This window comes from Taudactylus pleione, unplaced genomic scaffold (assembly GCF_031769625.1).
Source record: "Taudactylus pleione unplaced genomic scaffold, aTauple2 ptg000189l, whole genome shotgun sequence".
Taxonomy (NCBI): Eukaryota; Metazoa; Chordata; class Amphibia; order Anura; family Myobatrachidae; genus Taudactylus; species Taudactylus pleione.
Genome location: NW_028284591.1, coordinates 18,311,820 through 18,318,994, shown reverse-complemented (window position 1 = coordinate 18,318,994; position 7,175 = coordinate 18,311,820).

The window sequence follows — 7,175 nt, the reverse complement described above, 5'->3', positions numbered from 1 at the left end:
GACAGCCTACTGCTGTCATTTCACTTAGTCAGCCAGCTGGATGCAACCTTTTGGCCCTAAACTAGATGAAAAACATCAATATTGTGAGCTGTGAGGTGGTCACAATTCACTGGAAATGACTAGACATAAATATTATTTAGGTTAATAATACTGTAGGAACAAAACAGGCCTAAATTATTTGATTTTAGCTGTTTTATGATTTTGAAAATACAGATCCAAAACCAAAACCAAAGCACGGGGGTCGGCGCACATCCCTAATCTATACATCCATATGCATGGAGCACGGCTTTTAGTATACAACGGTGAATGCTTCTCTGCAGAAGTGGCACTGGAAGGTGTAAAATAAAACTACAGGTGTAATATTTGGTATGCTTACTTTACCGGCACCAGAATACCGGTGTGGGTCTGAATCCCGATGCAGGTATACTGACTGCCGGGTTGCCGATGGTAAGTAATGGGGTTGGGGGGAGGGTTAGGTTTAGGGTTAGGGGTTAGGATTAGGCATTAGGGGGAGGGTTATGCACTAAAGGGGTGGGTTAGGTTTAGGGAGCTGGGAGGGGGAGGTTAGGTTTAGACACTAGGGGGGAGGTTAGGTTCAACCATAAGAGAGGGAGGGTTTGGGTAGGGAGAGGGGGAGGGTTAGCATACCGACCAACAAGTGTTGGTATGTTAACCCTGTTGGGATCCTGTCATCACAATAATTACAATGTATGAGCCATATTTGATCCATTATATTTTCGTAAAACTTGATTTGTAGATTGTTTTATTATTGAACATGCTGTTCTGTTTGGAGACCATGGTCAATATTTCATGCATTGAACATTATTGTCCTTTTAAATACTGCAACCAGAACAACTGCAGGGGTGTCACTGAAAGGATGTGGAGAGTGAGAGGTTGTAACAGGTGACACCATCCGAGAGGGTGACACAAAAATATCAGGATGGTACAAGCTGCAGTGGCGATGGATGACGGGTGCTGGGAGAGGCTGGCCAAGCCCCCAGCATGACAAGGACAGGGGTGTGATATGCAGTCATGAGCCCAAAATGACACAAATCAGTGGCATGAACTCAAAGGCACAAGATCATGCCCACTTTTGCACAGGGGACTGGAAATGCTGCACCGGTGTCACCACTCATTGTGCCACCTCTGCACTTTCTAAATATACTTCCATATTTTTGGACCCAGAAATGCTGATATACTGTACAGCTGATGTGAGCACAATGGATTTACTAAAACTTTTAGGGGTAAATTTACTAAGGTGCCGATTTCTCTTCTGTATCAATCTCATATGACATCGTCCGTATTCATGTGTTTCATTTTTGAAACAGGTTACTGAATTTACTAAGCTGCCAATTTGTTGTCATTCATATTGATGGATGGTGTATTAATTCGTAGCCCCTCGTAATTTTCATTCACATTTTGCGTTCGATTTTGATCAACTTGGAGAAACATGGCAGTATTTTGCATCCGTTGGTAGTGTGCCAATGCGTACGCAATCACTCTAACTCAGACAATTTCATAAGTTCTGAAAGAGACCCTGCGTGATTGGTTTAAATTGTCATACGTGTGGGTGACACAAATTAATGTATGGTGTTAGTTTGCTATTGTGTAATGTAATGTTTTATTTTGTTGTTAATATAAAAACTCTTGGTACTTACAGATGAATCCACATACAGTTATCCTCCGCATTCTACAAGTCATGCTACACATAAGGCAGGAACTCTGTTTGTCTCTGTTGCACCGAGCGTCTTTTCATGTAACTTGTTTTCCCTTCAAATGCGTATTTTTTGCACTGTGATGCGAACAGGTAGCACAAGCAGCTTCTGCTGTTAAAAATGATATACAGCATGCCTATATTCTGTCAACAACTAAGACACATTTGAAGGAAACAAAAGTCACAGGAAATGACGCTCGGTGGAACCGAGTCACGCTATGGCATGTATGACTTCGCCATCGAGCAAAGCGTTTAGGTTCAATCACCCCCTAAAGAAATGAGGCTTGCTCTGCCTCTGCAGTACTAATGTGTCCACATACATCTAATCTCCATTCGCTACAAGTTACATTACACATAATGCAGGAGCTCCGTGTGACTCGGTAGAGCCGAGCATCTTTTTGTGCAACTTTTTACCTTCCAATGCATAATATGTAGCACAAGCAGCTTCTGCTGATTAAAAAGATATGCAGCATGCCTATGTTCTGTGACGCTTGGCGCTAATGAGTCACACCAATGCTGACCTTGCTCAGTTTCATGACCCTGGTTTCTTCCAGCCTCGTGGCAGAGCCTCAGGTGTCTCACAGCCCCCACAACATCTACATTTAACGTACGATTTAGCCACATTCAAATTAATTTGAGCTTAGTAAATTTACCCCTTATCCTTTATCTACTTCCACAACTACTTCACTACTTAGTCCAATATGGCACCAACCTGATACATATCGCAGCTTCAATCTATCATAAATGTCACAGCAAGATTGATCTTACTCTATTGCAGTGCTACACCCAGCAAACCCCTTCACTTGCTCTACATGTACTCCAGATCTCATTGGAAATTACACAGACTCAGCTACACTGTTGCTTCATATACAACACCTTGAATCTCATCTTAAAATTATCTACCTCACATTCTCTCAGATCTACCTCCAACCTACTCTGACATACAGTTTCGTCATCTCTGCTAACCACTTTTCTCTCCATCCTACAAAACTTTTCTTCTACCTACAGCACTAATGTAATCTCCTGCCGCACCTTTATAAAGCCTTCAAATTAATAAAATGTCCTCTGAAAACCCACTATTATTTACCTCTTACCCTACTCTAACCTCCTGTATGCTACTCACACTGTACACTCTTATAATGTCCCAATGTCTATACTACTTATGTTTGCATTTGTCTACCCTGTATGTATTTTTTTAAGCTTGTCTTGTTTTGCCACTGTCCTGTACAGCAGAGCACTATGACACCTTGCAAATCACTAAAAGCACAGTACTACTACAATTACCACTACTACTACTACTACTACTACTACTACTACTACTACTAATAATAATAATAATAATAATAATAATAATAATAATAATAATAATAATAAATTACATCCTACAATTGGTGTATAATTCTGAACAATTATAAAATTTTTTGCATAATACAATAGAATTTAGAACACATTATTTGTGTCTGTTTAATTTGATACTGTCTTCTTTCTAAATGGTGTTTCAAGTTACATTTATTTGATAAAAACTTGAACTGGATAAATGAAATATATCACCTCATGTTGCAGAAATCACAATGCAATGTAGGCTCATGCAGAATAAATATCCTATGGATCTGGCATCAAGGTTATCTGGTTAACAGTTCCTCACTTTATTGTCAATCATTAGAAGCTTTTAGAGTGCAGCCAGACATTTTTATAGCATTTTCTGCTAAACATTGGATAGATAGCTAAAGTGGCAGATCATGGAAAAAGCATAGTTTGGGTCATAAATTGAGTGTTTGGGAAAGAGAAGCTGCATAATAATGTATGATACAACATTTCATTCTCATTATTCTTTTTATTCAAGACAAGATGAAATCACTTCAAAAGCATGTTATAAATTAATGACAAACTGTAAACTATAACAATAATAATAATAATAATAATAATAATAATAATAATAATAGTAATAGTAATAGTGATAATAATCATGAATATTAAAAATATACACTATTGTAGGATTATTTTTATTATTATTATTATTATTATTATTATTATTATTATTATTATTATTATTATTATTATTATTATTTTTAGTAGTAGTAGTAATTATTATTATTATTATTATTATTATTATTATTATTATTATTATTACTGTTGTTACTTTTATTATTATTATTATTATTATTATTATTATTATTATTATATTTTTACTTCAAAATAAAAAGACTTGGAAAACAAGAGAATTAAGTAAATATGTTTGATCTATACTGTAGGTAAAAGTCAATTAACAAAATGCAATAACCTGTGAGTTGCAGGCACTGGTGTAATCTCCGCCAAAAGATTTGAAGCAGCAATAATTTAAAAGGAAAAACCTGGTTTGTTTAAACTTTTAAATAATCGCTGCTTTAAAACTTGTGGCTAAATATCTGAGATTACACCAGTATCTGCAATTCAAAGGCTAATACATTTGGGCTAATACTGTATTTCAATAACTAAATTGACCAAAAGGGTAGAGACTGCTAATTAAGAATTATTATTTTTTTAGCAAGAAATTAAATTTTTCTACTTGAAAACCTAAGGGATGTTCATCAGTTTGCCTCATTAGCAGAATAATTACCATTTACAGTTCTCAAGGATTTTATTTTATAGAAATGCCATCTAACTCCATTCCCCCAACAAGGAAAACTCCATGACTTCCACCATTGGTCCTCCCTTCACATTGGCTGTGGCTTCTACGTTTTCCCACAAGTCCTATGGAAACATACACATAATCATATGATAGACACATACAGTAAGATCCTCATGAGAACATCTAAAATATTTATACCAGTGATTATACGGTATGCTTTTAACAAGCTAACATATACAGTATAACAATGCTATTCCTGTTACAACATTTTCTCTAGATGCACAAATTGTTATCATAAAAGGACAATTCCACTTTCAAACAAAAATCTTTTTAAGTATATTACACCCAAACATAAATATTTGACAAATATAAAATGGAACCTGTGAAGTTTATTTTGAAAGTTTAACTGATGTCTCCTGTTCTATAAATTTGTTTTATTTATATTTTGTTATGTCATTTGTATGTTGCCTTCTTTTCACCTTAAACTCCATTTTGTGTTACCTATTCTGTAGGTGTTATCTCACAATATACAAACACCACTTGACTGAACCAGACTCCAGGCAGATTGGTAATGAAGTGGCAGACGAGAGACAGATTGTGTTCCAAACTGCTGTTGTACCTAATTTCCAGTGAAAATATCACTTTGACCATGAGAAATTTTGTCCCTGGAAAATATATATTTTTAAGCATGTTAGATGCAACTCTTACCAGCTATTATAATTAACTAAGCTTAATATAATATTATTTGAACAAGGACCACTGATAATTTATCCTGTGTAAGTGTTTATTAGTATATTTGCCTCACTATTATTAATACTCTATTACAATAGATGCCCTCTATGTTAAATCAGAGAGAAATAGCATGCTCTTTTACTATACTATACAGACCTTTAGTTGTGAATGTACATAAATATGACCCATAAAGCTAGAAAACTGCTACTTGGATTTACAAAAGCTCCCACAACAGTTTTTATTTTTCTTTGTAATAAAACAAAAACACATTTCCTGGGGAACTATTGGCTTTATTGCAAATATCATATAAAAATGTGTAATTTAAACAAATTTTCAAGTTGAAGGGTTATAATGAATAACTGAAATCAAGACAACCACAAAGAAAACAAAACTAGGGAACTTCACGAAAATATTATATACTGTTACTGCTTCTTTATTATTTAATGCACAGAAAGGTTTTATGCAGCACTGTACACAATATTTTCCAGGTACACTTTCCCTTCCTTATATTCGGTCATGTGCAAGTTGACTGACAATACAACAGTCCAAACACAGTCTACGGCATAGAGTCAATCTTTGCTTTTTGGATTGAACTAGATGGCACTTTCCCAATTGAATGTGGTAGCTTCTCTTCTTGGGGGTATTGTGCTGGGCTGTGACATCAAAGCCTAGCCCACCAAAGCCCAGTGTTCCGTTTTAAGTCTACTAACAACATAAAGGAGCAACATGCTGTTGCCTCACTCAAACAGTGACCAGCAGAAAAAAATAATATAAAGAAACTGAATGACTGGTGTTTTGTTATTCATTCAGCCTTTTGGGTGTTTCCTAAATGCTGGAGACCTAGGTGATGGCCTAGATTGGCCTAGTCATATCTCTTGTGTCTGTCTCTTGGTATTACTGCTACTGTATGGTGTAAACACACTCTGAGAACATACCAGGGGCTAGATAAGCTCGCTAACTTGGTAGCTACTGCACAGTGAATTCTGTTTCTATGAAGAAACCATTGATGTTTAATAAAATAAATAAAGGTACATTAAGATTTATTTTGGAAGAAAAAGAGTAAAATGTAAATGAATGAAGGGATACAGATAAAATGTTAGTACATGGGAATCTAAAGTGATTATGTATTATTACTATTAATACCCTTTATTTGTAATTGCAACACAGTGCACTTGCAGGCTAGAGGAGATGGTGGTGCTGTCAATAGATAATGAAATTGTGTGATGAGAGGTTATTCACGAGGGTGGGCAGATGACATGTTAAGTTTAAAAAAATGCTGTGACATCCAGGAAGAGACAGTTGGAGATATGAGTGAGAACAGAGGGGGGAGATATCAGTGGAGGAGAGGAAGATTTGAGTATCATCAGCATAGAGATGATATTGAAGGCCAAAAGAATGGATAAGATCACCTATAGATGATGTAAAGGGGAAAAAGAGAACCTTGTGGCACACCTACTAGCAGAGGAAGTGAGGGGATAGTGGAGTCATGAGAGGAGATAGAGAGGAGATGGAGAAAGAACAGTCAGAGAGGAAGGAGGACTGCCAGGAGAAAGCAGTGTCACATAAAGGGAGTGAAGGATTTACAGGAGAAGAGGGTGGTCCACAGTGTCAAAAGCAGCAGAGAGGTTGACGAGAATAATCAGAGATTAGTGACCTTTGTATTTGGCAACAAGGAGGTCATTGCTGACCTTAGTGAGGGCAGAGAGCTTGAAAATAGGTAATTGCTGACTTTGTAGAGGATGAATGTCAGACTGAAATGGTTCAAGCAGTTGTAGACAATTAAAAAGTTTGGATGCAAATTGGAGGAGAGAGATGGGGCAGTAGTTAGAAGGTGCCAGGATCAATGGTGGGTATTCTAAGAATAGAGAAACAAGGGCATTTTTAAATGCAGAGGAGACAGTGGGGGTCATTCAGACCTGGTCGCAAGCACCAATGTGCTCGCAACCGGGACGATGGGCAGCCCTGCGCACGCGCATGCTAGCAAGCCCCAGAGCAAGAGAGAAACTCTCTCGCTCCGGACCTCTCTACAAAAGGGGTGGCTGTCGATATTGATCGACAGCTTGCTCCTTTTTGTAGGCAGGCCGGGGGGTGGTTTCCAAAACGGAGGTGGTTCTTAAGGAA